Below are 17731 nucleotides of genomic sequence, written 5' to 3' on the forward strand. Positions count from 1 at the left end.
GTTGATGCGGGTAAATTTGGATTACCCTTCATTCTTGCCGTGAAAACAAAGCTTTCACCATATAAATTGAATAATGGAATAATTTAATTTATATTATTAGTAGTAGTGTGAGTGATTGATGAGAGTCCTATTGGATCATGATGTTGATATTTCGTTCTTTGAAATTATTCTAAAACATTTAGTGGCGCTTTCTCCTATAAATTAATCAAATAATGGAAAATGGCCAATAATACGTTGAGAGACTATCTCATCATTTTCTCTCAATTATTGGCATGACTAGGAGGTCTCTCCTAGAAAAACACCACAAACATCGATAGTACTCGTGACCATAACTAAGGCCAATGTGAAATTCATCAAAATATTAAAAATTATTTGTTATTATCTTTTTGTTAAACGAAGGTTTTGAATTCAAATTTTAATTTCTTTAGTCTAGTTAAATTTCTACATATTAATACGTCACAATGAAATAGTAAAGAATAGAATAATTAGTTTATTTTTTTTATTTTTTTACTAAAGATAGAGAGATTCGAACTCGCAACCTCTTAAATGAATATAGAAAAATTATGTCATTTGAATTATAATTTATTGACAATAATTAGTTTATTTATTTATAACAAATATCGAGTGTATATAATAACGTATTAAATAAAGTTCAAATTTACGACGGATTAACATTCAGTCCGTTAAGATTAAAATACGGGAGAGAAAAAAAAAACAAGAATGAAGAGGCAAGATGCATCAGAAAGGGACCAACCGGACACAAGTTTTATATTAGGGATGACGGTGAGATTATGTATTTATGTAGACTCATCATTCTTTATAGCATATATAAGTCACATTATTATTGAATACAACACCCTACTCTCATAATAATGCATGCCTATGATTTCAGGTATTATTTTGTTTTCTACAATATTCTCCTACACTATGTTAATTCACGCGGTGGGTCTATAACTGTAATTGAGATTGAAAGGAAAAAATAAATAAATAGAATAGTGAAAATTTATATATTCATATATATTGTTAGGACTCATTATACTTAAAAGATGAATAGCCGAAGAGACTGATGCTTCTGTTATTACTTTATTATTGTTGTACAGCTTTTTTTTAATGATATTCTTTAATTCAATAGATTAAGAATTAATTGGTCAAAAATCAAAATTTTATTTAAAAATTTATTATTGACCAATAAATTACTGCATATATAAGAGAGATTTAAATCTCTAACTAGTGACAGAGCCACGTAATAGAAAAGAGGGCAATAATTCTTCTAATTTTAATTTTTTATATGTAAATTATATGTAAATTTCAGTTTAATTTTTTTTAAATTTTATTTTAATCTTATTTTATTGTATAAATATTTTTAGTCTCCTCTAATATTTTATCTAACTCCATCTTTATTTTTAACACTTATTTAAATGAATTAATGAGCTAACTATTACACTAACTTGACTTGATTTGTATAGCTTCTTTGATACAACAACAACAAACGATAATAACATTGATGAAGTGTGACATTGTTATAAGGTGGACATAATGTGATAATTACCATTATGATAACTACATAATTTTGATAATATTTAAAAGACATTCCTAAAATTAAGGATATATATACACTAAATTACTCATTATAAAAGTATTCGAAAGAAGTGGTTGGTCTCATCAAACTATGTTGAGTGAGTTTTTGAAAGAAAAAGAACGTGAGGTAAAAAGTGAAGCATTTAGAGAAAAAGAAAAAAAAAAGGAAAAAGAATAAAGATAAATAACAAATGTATTTATTATATATAAATATATAATAGTTAGTATTTTATGTGGACATGGTATTTTATAGGGTTAAGTATGATTTTAGTCTGTAAATATAAGCTGAAAATTTTTTTGTCTCCAATCTCTTTTTGCATATAAAATCGTCTCTAAGGTTTAACTTAGTCTTAAAATATCCTTCGAATCAAAATACTATTCTCCTTCTTCACCAAAATACTCAATTTCTATTCTTCTTTTCCATCACAACAGCATCTCTTCTTTTTCTTCTTCTTCTTCTTCTTCTTCTTCAGCAATAACAACAATGAAACAGAAATAATGTAATAAACATAAAAAAAATAAAAATAGAAATAGAAACAGCATCAAAAGTAGAAGAAATAGAAACAAAAACAGAAATAAAAAGCAGAAGCAAAATTAGAAACAAAAATAGAAACACAAACATAAATAGAATCTGAAGTATCAAAAACAAAAGCAGAAGAAACAAAAGCAAAAGAATAATGGATTAACAAAATCAGAAACAGAATCAAAATTGAAAATAATGTGATTAACAATTGATTAACAAAATCAGAACCAGAAATAATATGATTAACAAAATCAGAAACAGAATCAGAATTAGAACTCTAGGGAAGAGCAGCGGCGTGGAGCAGTTGCCGTTGAGCACTGTAAGGGAGACGAGAGAGGGCGAGCGAGAAAAGGCAAAGCGAGAGAACAGATTGGAGAAGGAGAATTAAGGGGGCTGCTGCGCCATCGCCAAGCTTCTAATGCTGCTAAACCGCTGCTGTTGTGTTCACCAAGAAGAAGGATGACGAAGACAACGAGTTTGGGAGAGAGAAACTGGGGGAGAAGACCACGCCAAAGTGGAAGCTGCCTCGTTTCTGGGGAGAAGACCACGTCAGAGTGGGAGTTGCTTTCATTTTTTTTCTTCTTCTTCTTCCCTTTCCTTTTTCCCTTTTTTTCCCTTCCCTTTTCCGTTATTTCTCCCTCTCGTCCGTTTTCTTTTTTTTTTTATATTTTTTTAGTTAGAGATAATTTGATAATAAAATTTAAAATTTTGTTAAAAAAGATCAGACGATTTTAAAATCAAGTTAAATTTTAAGGACAATTTTGTATGAAAAAAAAATTAGGGACGTAAAAAATTTTCGACCTATACCTTAGGGACCAAAATTATACTTGCTTAATCCTAATATATATATATAAAAGATTGAGATCAATGACTAAAATTAATTTTATAACTATATTATGATTACACCAAAAATTCTAAATTAACCATAAATATAAAATATATATTAAATATAAATTACATAACATATATATATGATGTTAATCAACTCAACTTTGAGTGGCTAATAGTAGACTAATAAATTAGTCACTAGACCAATTCAACTTTATTACTATTACTCGGTGTTAATCACGCTTAAGCCTCGAATTAGATTCACTTAATCAGAAGAAGATGACAGTAAAAACTAAAAAGTGTCAAAGCTAAGTAACACGTCTCGTCTCATCTCATATTTTATCTAAAATAAAGAAAAAGTGAAAAACATGAGCTGCTTGATGCTTGCACAGCTGCTTTATGTGTACATGGTGATAATGATATATAAGTCTAAGGACAACGATATTTATCTGAATTTGTCTTTTATCATGTTCGAAATTATTAATATTGTTTCTTTTTCATTTTTTTTGTTAAAAAATTATAGTGCAAGCATGACATCAACCAGAAAAGTGTGTGAATTACTGAAGAAAACTCAGTAAATAACAGATGCTTAAATTTTTTTTTTTCTGAAAATTAGATAGATCAATGGACCAATGGGTGTCGTAATTTAAAAGTCTAAAAATTTAACTAAAATTTAATTAAAATTAAATCGAATATAATAAAATAATATATTTTATAATATATTTTTAAAAAATTATTTTTTTATAAAAATTAATTTTAACTGGTTTTCTAGTAAAAGATTATGGTTTGGACATGTGGTAGAAAAAAGATTAGTAAAATATTCAGTTTGAAAACTAAATAAGATGTAAAGTAAACAAATGATAAAAAATAGAAAAAGATTTAATAAGACTTCGTATATATGAGTTAGTAAAAAATTTAAAGAAGACGTCTAAATAATTTGATTAAAAACTAGTACATGTTAGAATTAATGTTGTCATCTAATTCATATAACTGACTCCACCTAATAGAATAAGACAATGTTATTGTTGTTCTAATAAAAGATTATATTAGTTTAACTGATTCACCATTTTTTTTTTATCAATTTTACCGATTATTAATCTAATTTTTTGTAACTGGTTTTTTATTCTGAATAGAACCATCGGATGACTAATTTCTAATTAACCTAATTGAATTTGCGGTTTTATTAAACTGAAAAAAAAAAGTATGTAATCAAGAGGGGAAGATTTTTAATCTCAATATTAAATTATATGTCCTTGTTATATAAATAGTATTAATTCATATGGTTATAGAAATTCATACCCTTAATAAATTTCTGTCCTTTGTCTTTTAAAAAAGTTAAAATAGGAAAAAGAGAAAATCTAAAAGATCAGCATTTTTATTAAAATTTAGTCGCACTTAATTAGTAAAAGAAAAGTGAATAATTTCACACCATTAAAAATACTAATAATACCTAATTGATAATTACAAATCACAAAACTTACTAATTGCTAGTCTCCTAACATTTTTCTAGTAGAAATATTTTTTTATTTGCGCCTTATATTAGAAATTAGAAATAGTTATCAAACACTGTGATATAGAATTATTCCGCTTAATTACTTCATCCTCTCTCTCCCCCCATTAACGGCTACATCAATGAAAGAAAATTGAATTGAAGAATCATTTTGCCATGCAATATAAATGTAAGGGCAATAGTCTCGTTGACAAAATTAAAGCAGTTGAAAATCAGGCATGAAGGTACATGGTTGTCTCCATTCAAAGAAAGAAGCTAATTAAGGTCGGAAAGCATCATGAGAACGCATGTTAATATAAAGAAGAATAATAATAGAAAAGAAATAAATGCCACAATCTAACAAGATTAAAATTGATCTAGATCAACAAAAGAAGACAATAATAACGCTATACTACTAGCAAATATCTCACCAAAAGGGAAACTTTGATAGGCAATGATATAACGATTTACGAGGACAAAATCAGATATTACTTAAATAAGAATGGATACTTCCATGTGTACGTGAATACGATTATGTTGCTGTGGCTTGTTGGCAAAAACATCTCGTTGATAACATGAAACACAGGAATTAAGCAAATTGACAAAAATACACATAAAAAATTTTTAAAATTATAAAAGTATGAATAAATAATTATTTCTAATAACAAAAGATTCAAGCGTTAATAAATCTATTTATGAAAAAATAAAATTAACGTTATATCTATGAACAATAAATTTTAGTTGATAAAACTAACCAAAACCTAAAAAATTATTCAGAATTTTTAAATTATCCTTTCTAATAGTTCACCATCACCTCCATCCAATCTCATAGCCTTTCTTTTTCCCCTTCCACTACCAAAAACATGATAGTTTACCGCGGAAAAATACTCATGAACAAAATACAGTAACAAATCTCCATGATCGTAGTAATCACTGTGGTTAAATTGTGTGAAAGTTTCTCAAGTTCTTGTTTGTCTGTAACCAATTTGAGCTGGACTCTCTCAATTGCCACAGATCCAATGCTCACCTTGGCAAAATCAAACGATGTCTACTTTTAAATTACGCGCTTTTATCAACGAGTGTTTCTTTCCATTCCTTTCAAAAATTTTATATGCAGTATCTACTTTTTCTAATTTTAAACCTTAATAATAAATTTCAATTTTTAAATGTGCAGGTTATCGAGTTTATTGATAGTTAGTTTTTTTTCTTCCCTTTCCAGTCATTTTCAATTGATAAGATATATATTAGTTGGAATAGTATAAAAAGAGTACATGCTTATAGTTCTAATTAATTAAAAATGAATGTTAAAAGTATAAAATTCATGATAAAAAAAAACTATATTTTTTTTCTTAATTCACAATATGTATTAATTTTTCAAAATTTTATTTTTTTATTTTTTTATCTTTTTATTAATTTAATAAAAAAATATCCGACATAAATTAACGTAGGTTTATTTTTGAAACCGTTACAAAATTTTAATATTTTTTTTCTTCCGCAATTTTTTTTTAAATCCAACGAGCCAAAATTCATAATCCTAATTAGTATATACCGTCTTTGAAATATAGTATATAATTATAATTTTATATTTTTTTATAGTTAATTATTAATTTAAATTAAAAATCTCAATTACTTGGACTAAAATAAATCCAAATGAACGTTTATAATAATACAAGTGAAATTTTTGGAAAAAAAAAAAAGTAACTTTCACTTAGCACTGAAATAAAGTTCGCTCACTAGAAAATTGAAAGAATTTTTTCAGAGTTTCAAATTATTGTTCAGTTTATCTATATCCTGAATAAATTCAGTATTGAGTAGGCAAAGATGCATTAGGTAGAATAATATAAAAGAGTATATACTTATTGCTTTAATTAATTGAGAATGAATGTTAAAAGTATATATAAAATTCATGATAAAAAGAGTACATTTTTTCTTTTGTCCCTAATTCACAGTATGTATGAATTTTTTTAAATTTTATTTTTCTATTTTTTATTATTTTTTTATTAATTTAATAAAAAAAATATCCAACATAAATTAACATAGGTTTATTTTTGAAACAGTTACAAAATTTTAATATTTTTTTTCTCCGGCAATTTTTTTTATTTTTTTAAATCCAACGGACCAAAATTCATAATCCTAATTAGTATGTACCGTGTTTGAAATATGGTATATATTATAATTTTATATTTTTTATTATAATTAACTATTAATTTAAATTAAAAATCTCAATTACTTGACTGAAATAAATTCAAATGAACGTTTACATTAATATAAGTGAAATTTTGGACGAAAAACTTAAAAGTAACTTTCACTTGGCACTAAAGTAAAGCCCACTCACTAAAAAATCGAAAAAGCTCCCTCACAGGTTCAGACTATTGTTCAGTTGCCAAAGAAGATCCCAAAATAGCGAAAATCAAGATTTTACAGGATCCTAAATCACAAAGAAGATTGGAAAGATTATTTTTTTGACCATTTTTTATCTAATATTCTCTCTTTGCTGGATCTTTACATTTGTTGTATTTAAAAGACTATTTTTTTGACCATTTACTAACTCTTTTCCAATATTTCTTGGGTAGGAACTAGATCTGCATGTATCAATGTTACAACTTTGTCTCTTGTCAATGCTGGGATCCCCATATAAGTTTGTATTTTTTTTAAACTGTTCAACTTTTGATTTAGTTTTGTGGCTTTGTAATTAACGAAACTTGTATAAATATGAATAAATTTGAACTAAGTAGAAGACAGTGCTGGAAGTCCTGATGTTACTGTTAGAATTCTGCCAAAATTGAATAAAGTGGCACTTCTTCATGTTAATTTTTTTGGCATCATTTTGTTTTTTGTATTTCTTTTAGTCAACAATATAAATTAATTTTAGACCTTTTTTTCGTTATCTCAATATGCATTCTTTCTTTTGTTACAGGCTGTAGATAGATTTTAAACTACTAATTGACATTTTGGAAAATGTTATGCAACTAGCAATTGAAGACTGCAAAGCAATTACAAATTACATCCTCGAAGTAAGTGTTGTACCTTAATTTTTCTGATCATCTTCAAAGGAGGCAAATCATGGCCTATTAATTTCTTAGCTTGATTCCTGATCTCTGTCTTGCTTAGTAAATTTTATTGGAGCACACAAAGCAACTGGAGTATTGACATGATGTATAATTTAGTGGCTGAAGTTACATGTCCTTTTTGCTATTTATCTGAAAATCTTTTTGAATGTGGATTGTATGTGTAACAAAAAATGCAGAGATTGGTAAATTCATTTTGTCTTGGTACTTTTAGGCTTTCAATTTTTTGTATCATTTTAGCAAAGTCTAATATTTATTTTGTAACAGTTATATTTGAATTTTTTTTTAAACATTAAACCCATGTAATCTAGGATATTTGCTTTTCAATACTAAGTATTAGTTAATTTTATATTTTTATACTATGGATAATACATATAGGAATGTTATTATTATTTTTTTAATCTTATATGAAATTTTATATTAAGGAGCATTTTTATTATGATGTTTTTTTTTTAATTCATCTTTTATTGTTAGCCACGGAAAAAAGTGTGGCAAAAAAGTCCGGTCTGGTCAATTTTGTCACGGGTAAAGTGTGATAGAAACAATTATTTCGTTATGCATCTTTTTATTTTGCCACAGAAAAGAGCGTGTCTAAACATGTTAAAGTTGTGGCTAACAAAATGTCTCCACGGATGCTAAGACTGTGGCTAATGGAGTAAAAAGCATGGCTAATTAAAAATGTGTCGCCCTCTTTAGTCACGGATGTTCATTTGTTGCCAAAGCGTAATTGCCATAGTTTTTTTAGATTTTAGCTACGAATTTTTCTGTGGCTAAATCCCTTATTTTTGGTAGTGATTCCACTGCCACTGCTGTGACACCCACTCCCCCTTCACCTCAATCCGTTCCTCCCCAATTCCGTTCTCTTACTCCCAATTTTCTCCACATTTTCACCTTCTTCATCAACTTTATATTAGTGGGAAGGGCCCAAATTAAACACCACTCGAAACTGGACAGTGCACATACACCACTCAAGTACTTCAACCTTGTCAAACTTGTGTATAACATCGTTAGCTGCTAGCTCATTCCATTCGGGCGACCAACTCCTATAGAGGGACCAAACATCCCCTTTACTGGGATATATACAGATGGAACCATGAGTACCTTTTTTTCATCTAACCTTATAAAAAAAATGTTGTTATAGATTTTATGTTTGCCTCTTCTAATCCCTACAAGTTTTTGAAAAATCCGAAGCAATCCAATTCAGGGGGTAGTTCACCATTGGTGTTTGAGTTAAGTCAAGAAATAATGTGGATCTTCGCATAATACCACGACATACATCCCATAATTATTGTATATCATACAGAGTCCATACTTGATTTTCATCAAAAGATCCGATCCTTCGGTTCAATCCTTGTCAAAATCAAGAAAATTATTAGTTGACGAAGACTGTGGAGAATGGGAAGAGAATTGGGAATAAGGGAGTGGGATTGGGGAGTAATAGATTGAGGTGAAGGGGAGTAGGTATCACTGGCGGTGAAAGAAAAATAAGAAAGGTTGTGGGATTGGATGGGGGTGATCGTGAAATGTTAGAAAAGGTAATTTGGGAATTCTAAATAGTTTTTTAAGTTTTGGTTAATTTTGTCAACTGGAATCTATTTTTCATGGGTACATCATTAGTTTTATTTTTTTATGGATAGATTTGTCAACCTTTGAATCTTTTGTGGTTAGAAATAGTTATTTACTCTAAAAGTATATATAATAGAATCAAAATTGTTGAGTTCTGTTTTCAGTTAGTTTAATGTATATGTAATATAGAATATGATTACTTGGCACTCTTTATTATTTATTTTGAATAAATGAGGTAAAAATTAATAAATTTAATTTTTAAAATAAAAAAATAATATGAAATATTTGGGTGTCTTATTCTGAAGTATAAGTCTCAAAAAACAATTAAAAAAATCTTAAAGGAGGTGATGCGTCGTTGTCCATCAGTATCATCATCCTCCTTTATCCTTCTATCAAAGCAAGTGTTGTTTGGATTCAGCGTTAGTCAACATCTCACTAAATGTGATCCATAAAGTGTCTTCGTTGACATGTGGTCTCAATTGAGGTAAGTTCTCACTCTCATCTTCTCCATTTATATTGCTGAAAAATGAATCATTTGTTGTATTGAGTTAGTTTGTTGTTCGTAATAACAGTAAAATGTTTGAATTTATTTTTTATTTATTTTTAATCTGAAATGGATGGGTACATTAGAGATTTTATTGGATTTTTAACTATATTTGTAGAAAGTAAAAACTCACATCACTTTTGTGTAACATGATATGAGTGAATTGAAAAGATTTGAATTTGAATATGATTTATTTTGGGTTTGAAAACTAAGATTGATAGCATTAATATAGATACTTTAAATACATTTTTCATGAAAGGTTTATTTTTGGACTTAGGTTACAAGAAATTTGATGCAATGTTCTAGTTTGACACGAGAATTTAGAGATTAATGGTGGTGGTTTGACCATGATTAGGAGAGACAACACTGTAGTTAGGATGTATAATTGGGTACTTAAGCATGATAGGAGAATGCATGTTTACTTTAATCACTATGTTGATAATCTTATTGAGTTTGTTGACTTGAAAATGGAAAAGAAGAATAGTAGAACCCTATTGATCACCCTCTGTCCCATCATTAGACTCAATGCGGCCTCTTGGTTCAGTGTTAACCACAATCACCCAACTAGATTTGCATAAATCTGGATAAAGCAAATAGTATACCTGTCGTGCATTTTGAGATAGAATAAAAAGTTCATAGTGCCTATATTTTCTGGTTACATTAACTTCAATGATATCGTAGTCCTTATGATTTCGTGTTCCTTGTCACGATGTTGGATCATACCATTTACATTTAAACATGCACACCTTGTACATAGTGTGACATAAATACTGTAATTGAATTATGTTATGCAACACACCAAACTAATAAGAATGATCACTGTCTGAATCTCCACGAACCCAAATTCTGGTGTTATCTTCTTTCTTTCCAATCGACCACTATAAAGAATGGAACCGATATCTATTAACATTGTATATCAGGTAACTAGTGCCCTTATTCATTGGGCCCAACTAAGTGCAATTAGTTTCTAATCTATTGTGTCAGTTAGATGCACGTTGAAGTATTCTCTGAACCAATGTAAAAAATTGTTCAATGAGGTATCAAGATTTGCCTATTGGAATAACCTATATGATAAAATAGGGTAAAGAAGTTTTAATTAGATTAAGAAGTTAGTATCAAATTATAAGGTGTCACCACTATAAGCCAACAAGAGTACGCATTACCGAAATTGGAATTCAGTGTGAACCCGTAAGAGCACAAAGCTAGTCTAACATTTCTAAGGTCGCTCGCAAATGTAGGATAGACCCGATCAAAATGCTTCCAAACTTCTCCATGTGACAGATGCATCATGATTCCATCATCTCTCTTATTGTTACTATGTCAGGTCATGTGAGGGACTGAACTCATTAATGCATATGATCATTTCAGCCTAGGGATTAAGGGCAAGTAGTGCATCTGTTTCATTAGAACTCTCTTTTACCGATGTTTTCCAATCTTTTCTCTCTCGACCTGGAACCTTGGTGATCTACAAAATCTACATTCAGTTAGGTCTGCATCGCTCTTGTAATACAGCATATAAGCATTCAAACAACAATCAATTTTCACCGAATTTAGACCCAGTTTTGAAACTAACTTCTTTGCTTCGTAGTGGTTTCAAGGGATGCCAATGGTCTCGACAGGTACCAGTTCGTTGCGAAGAGTGGCCCACTTATCAAAAGACTCTTGGGTATGATTTGACTCCGACTTAATACTCATCATTCTAACACATGTAGACAACTTCGAATGTACGTACCCCTCGAACAAAGGTTTTGCAACAGATTCTAATAGATGATAAAGTCTCTTTGTCTCTACGTTAGGCTCATGTTCAGCCTTTTCCAATTCTGTAACACCTATTGCATCAAACACAATCTCGTTGTATCTCTCTTGGTTATCCTCCCATGTCATTTCTTCCATGCTTAGTTCTCTCACCACCTGAATCCTCGTTGATCGACCATTGGAACTATTTAAATTCGAGGCAGACCGCTTAATTTCCTGTTCGTCCACTTTTCCATGTTTCGTCCATATCCAATACCCATCCTTGAACTATTACGATAGAGGTGAAGCGTTATGTCCGCAGGTTCTAACCATTTAGTCAGCCGACACTTATGATACGAACACTTAGATACCTCTTCAAACCTAAATGGTTCCATGCTGAAGACATGCGCAACAAACGCATCAACCCCCCTCAAAGAATTCAGGTTTTAAACCCTTCCGCTCTACTGCTATCCCTATCATACATCCATAGGCGATGACTTGGAATCATATTGCAACATACACCCTAGAATTCAACCAACAACACAACTTATTAAAATTTTTAGAAAATTTGGCAGAGTGTACCCTACAATTAGAATCTCCCACCAAATACAATTATCATTTTCGGACAAACCAAACATATTTTAAATAATTTAAACGATAATTCCGTAGAACCTCTCTTTAATTTAGAAACATCCATCAAAGAAATATAACAGTTTTCACAGAGGAAACAGCTGCATACATAAATTATAACATACACGCATTCAATAAAACATCAAATCCTAATTGTTCTAGTGTGCAACCCCTTATAACTCCACAATTTTTCAGCAAAAAAGGGTTTCGAGAAGGCACCACCATGCGACCTTCTCTCACTTCCGTCCTAAAACTCTATCCTAGGAAAAGTAAGTCCAACATAAAATTTAAACAATTCATTATATTCAGAGATAAAAAATCAACCTGAAATATTACTGCACAAAAAAAAAAAAAAAAAGCAAACTCTAAACTGATCTCAGAGAAAATAGCACCATCCTAATAAAAAGGACAACATTTTAAAATCACAAGGTGAAACTAATTCAAAAACTAATTTGAAAGAATAAGGTAAAACTCATTATTCCAATTAATTAAAACATAATTCTAATTTCACCAAACTAACAAGAGGCATGATAAAAATAAGCAACATAAGTTTAATGCAATTGAAAGAAACTCATTCACTAAACTCAACTAAAATCATCCAACAACTCAAGCACTCTTAATCTCACCTTACTTAACCTACTCTAACATTATTTAATGTTTACATATATTAAATTAACATAATAAATCCTAATCACACACTTCATTAAACAAATTTAACCACCGATTTAACAAAAAAGTAACAAAATGCTAAAGTCACAAATTAATATGAAAAAATAAAATAACCATACCAATAATAAATCTGATGATAGTGGCTGCAAGATCTCTTTAACGTGGTGGTCACAGAGGCAGCAGTGACGACAACGTGAATAGCAACCACGACAGAGGATGCTGTGGGGACAACAGCAGCAGCAGAGTCGATGACGACGTGCAACGGCAGCGCCAGCGGGTGCTCTAGGTGGTGGCGACGACAACAAGCTCCCGGAGGTGGCGACAGTGACATTTTGATGACGAGGGAGAGAGAAGATGAAAAGAGAGAGAGCGCGTTCGCACAAGTGAGGTGGAAGGGTTTCACGTTTGAATTTTAACCCAATTTTATTGTTGGATTTACTGGCGAATTTTTCGACGGTAAATCACCAAAACGACGCATTTAATTAAACCGTAATACCGCGCGGAATATACCGACGAAAAATCCGACAGTAACATTGGCGCCAGTGAGTTATATTTTCGTGCTAATAATTACCATTAGCTTTAGCGACGGAAAATTTGTTCCAATGGTAACCTTTTATGGCAAAAAATTTTTCCTCCTTTCCATAAAAAATCCCGAAAGTAAATTCGCTGGTACAATTTGACACTAAATCCGACGGTATTTAGCATTTTTCTTGTAGTAAAAACTCTAAATCAAAACAGAATTAAAAAATCTTAAATCTAAACTAATACATTAACTAAATTTGAAAAACGGTTAAATCTCTAATACCAACAGCTAATTAATAAGTTATCTGGAGACAGTGACAATGCAGAGGACTTTTTTGCCGTGGTGGCAATACAGACGGCGAAGTGGCGGTGGTGGTGACCAACCGGCGCGGGAGGGCTGCATTAGGGTTTTTTAAATAAATAAAAAAATAATAGGAAGAAGGAGGAGGACAACATATATGGGGGAGGAAGGAGGTAGCTCCGGCAACATAGGGAGCAGTGGCGACAGCGGTGGCAGTAGTGTTGGTGGTAACAGTGGCAGGAGCGACGAAAACGGCCGCGATAGAGCGACTAATGTGTAAAACCCTACCACACAGAGTCTTATGCTTAAGTCATAAAACAGAGGTGGTGAGGTATTATGACCTCTAGAAATAAAATTTAGTACATATAGTAGTATGAGAAAAGTTTATAACTAGGAGTCTTTGAAGAAAAAGAGGTAAATCAAAACTGGTAAATTGAAAAGCGCAATACTCCGATCGATAACGTAAACGAAACAGATATAGGATGAGCTAACATGAGAAGATAAACAAGAGAGTGCCAAGAATACAGATATCAAGGCTCGAGACTCGGTTTGCGAAGGTAACCAGTCCGAGCATAAAAGTACACATACATATATAAAGGAACTACCCAAAATAAAATCCAACAGACAATATACAGAACCTGTTTCTCCAAAATAACCTCTAAGAGGAGTCAATACAAAATATATACAGTGGAGAATATAAGTATCTAATCAAGTATATAAGATCAAAATAAAATCCCGAGAGCTAAAGATCTTCGCCAAAATAGAAGTCTCCAGCATGCCTCAGCGAGGAGCCTCACGTCCTGCATCTGAAAATCACAAAATCCGCATGGGTAAGAACCGGAGGTTCTCAGCATGGTAACAGTACCCAAATATCTAACATGTAATATCCTGGGAAAGTCAAAGTCAATCCTAGAACTTCCAGTTATAATAAACCCGTATAAATATAACTAAACCATGAGAAAAAAATAGGTGACTAACTTAAGGATCTTCAGTCTAACTAAATATCCCATTTCCAAGTCCTTCGAACCTCCCAACCGCCAACAGTAATGATATGCAAACACAAGTATATCACACAAAAAATGCACAAGTAGGAAGCAGATATGGTAGTTAGACAAGTAGCAAGTAAATATGCAGACAACTAGGCATTCCAAAAAAATTCACATATAATGCATATGATGTGTAACACCCTACCACTCAGAGCTTTACGCTTAAGTCGTAAAACAGAGGTGGTGTGGTATTACGATCTCTAAAATAAAATGTATATATATAATAGCAGAAGAATTATAATATGCTAGGAGCCTTGAAGAATAGAGGAAATAGAAATCGTGAAATAAAAGCGCAACGCTCGAAAAACGAGTTAACTTGCGTGCTAAGAAAGCTACCGCTGTCAAGTGTAAAGTAACCCAAAACAGGAACAGAGAGTCAAAGATACAATAACGAGCTCCTGACTCAGCCTGCGAAGTCAAGACTGGCCGGAGAATATACACACATATATACATATATATACATATCCAAAACCCAAATGTACATAAAATAAATCCTACCTCTCCATACACCTCTAAGAGGATCAAAAAGAATAAGTTATGTGGAGAGAAAGCTAAGTACATATATATACATCATAGCATAACAAAATAACCCAGTAACCACTCCGCTTCAAAAGTCCAGACGCCTAACGAGATGCCTCTCGACCTGCATCTGAAAAACAACGACATAGTATGGAATGAGAACCGGAGGTTCTCAGTATGGTAAAGGTGCCACACACATAATATATAAGGTCCTGGGAATGCCAGAGGCAATCCTAGAACGCCGACACTCAGATTATAGAGTTTAAAGTATTAAACAGAAGCCATAAAAGGTGGTTTCTAAGAATATTTAAACCTAAGTTAACTTAATCTTAAATCTAGGTCCCATACTGCCATTCCTCCATACCTCCAACTCCATCATACATTTTCACAGACAAATAGACAGATAAAGGCAAGCACAAGAAGGTTACAAATACTGCAGGTAACAAATACACATTTAACATGGCAAATACATATAGGCACACCCAATTAAAGCACAAGCAAGTAATTCAAGTAATATGTAGATGATGCATGCCTGTCCTATGGCTGATGAGGCTCATCTGTCGGTTATCCAGCCAACCCGACAAGTCTGAATTGTCCTTAGACTGTCCCCCGACGTGCATCCCCAAGAGTCTATGCATAACTTTATCTCAAATAATCAATATTACTCAATGGGGGTAACATTCCCGGGAATTTATATAGTGCCCGGTCACACTTACGTCGTAGGGTCAACAGAGTATCGAGTTTTCAACCTGGTACACGTGGTGGCAAGCCACGGCACTTAATCCAGGGAACCTCGTATCTCAGATCATTAAATTATTCAAGCCATATAAATAATTCAATTATAATTCATCAACATCCACATCATTCTCAATCGCATCTCATTCATCATCATACATCAATCATATTCAATCCTTATCTTTCATTATCACACCTCCCATTCCGTCCATCAATAGTTTCAATTCAAAACATAATTCATTCTTTTCTAAATGAATCAAACTTAAAACATGCTCATTTTCTTAATAACTCAAAATCAAACCATATAACCTTTGAATCTAAATCTTTTTAAATAATCATCTAAACAAAATCTCTAATTTTTATAAAATTTCGGCAGCATCTCTTCTAAAACTCGGACTTTGCCATCCTTTTCGGGTCCAAACCTGTATTCTTTTCAATTCAACATACCCTTCCTCATCATCATAACAATCACCACAATAAATCTACCTCAGATCAATAATTATACTCATACAATATTCAAATCCAACAACCAAAATTCAACTAAAAATCATAGTTCACAAATCCTAGGATTTTAACACAAAATACCTCATTTTTCATTCAAAATTTCCATTCCAATTATTTTCAAACCTATTACCACCAATCCAAATTGCTAACAATAATCCTCAACAAGCTCCATATCTTTTCATCAATCATCATTCAACCAAACTAAAATATAGCCATTTAATCAACAATTCAATCACATATCCTTTCAAAGATCCAACTAGCAACCAATATCATCTTACAAACAAATCACCAAACCAAACCAAGCATATTCATCAATCCATTACTAAACATTAAATATACACCTGCATTCCAACTTATCCTATGGTCATCTAGCCTAAGTTTTCACAGAACATTATATATTAAATGCAAGAAACCTAAACCATACCTTAGCCGATTCCCAAGAATTATTCCAAGACAATTTTCCTAAAAGAACACAGCCCTCAAAACCTCAACTAATCCGCTTCCTCCAAGCTCCAGTATTCACAATTTCAAGCTCCAATTATTTATTTACAACCTAATACACATTTATAACACATATATACCCAATTTAATACTCAAAGCTCAAATTAAATGAAATTAAAATGGAATTATGATTTTCTCACCTTACCCAAGCTTCACATAAGCAAGAGTGAACGTTTTCCTCAAGCTAATTGGATCCTAAAATATCAAAGAGTAAAGAAATTTAATACCTCCACTTAATTTCCCAAAAATTGGGGAATAAGAGGCTGAGAATAAAAGAATGATTTACCTATGAAATTGTTCCAGTAGAAATGTAGAGCTCGACGCGGTGGACGCGTGGCCACAAACGGTGCGGCGATCGGAGCTCGGACGGAGGAGTTACGGCAAATTAAATTTACCGTGAGGGTTGGAAACGTTCTTCGTTTCTCTCTTCCCCTAAATGTGTTTCACGCTGCCTCTGCTGAATGGGGAAGAAGAGAGACTTGGATTCATTAAATGCTGGGCCGGTTGGGCCCACGGGCCCGGTTTGGGCCCGGTTCAACCGGTTCGGCTCGTTCGGTCTAATTTTTGACCGATTTTTTTGAAATTGGTGTCAAAATTCTCGTTTCGACGAGCTCTATCCTAATTTAATATAATATTCACATTTCTAATCCTCCTTATTAAAAACTAATTTATTGACTAATTATTTACTAATTTAACCGGGGTTTACATGATGCATGCCTGTCCTAGTGGCTGATGAGTCTCATCTGTCGGTTATAAAGCCAACCTGACAAGTCTTGGTAGCTAACCATTAGACTGTCCCTCTGTCGTGCATCCCCAACTCGAGTTATTCATAATATAAATCATAATTTACATCTAACACCCTCAATGGTGTATATTCACGGGGGCGAGCTCATCCGGAACTTTAACAGTGTCCGGCCACACTTATGACATAGGGTTAGCAGAGTATCGAGTCTCCACCTGGAGCACGTGGTGAC

General features: G+C 31.9%; 1 long non-coding RNA gene across 1 annotated transcript; it reads right to left on the minus strand.

Annotated features, from left to right (window-relative positions):
- Positions 1-16587: 16587 nt before the first annotated feature.
- On the minus strand, positions 16588-17295 carry LOC140181519 (uncharacterized). The gene is made up of 3 exons (XR_011876205.1): positions 17044-17295; positions 16898-16952; positions 16588-16809 (listed from the first exon to the last, which is right to left on the minus strand). It is a non-coding gene; the product is annotated as an uncharacterized lncRNA (long non-coding RNA).
- Positions 17296-17731: the final 436 nt, after the last annotated feature.

The sequence above is a fragment of the Arachis hypogaea genome, chromosome 18 (assembly GCF_003086295.3).
Source record: "Arachis hypogaea cultivar Tifrunner chromosome 18, arahy.Tifrunner.gnm2.J5K5, whole genome shotgun sequence".
NCBI lineage: Eukaryota > Viridiplantae > Streptophyta > Magnoliopsida > Fabales > Fabaceae > Arachis > Arachis hypogaea.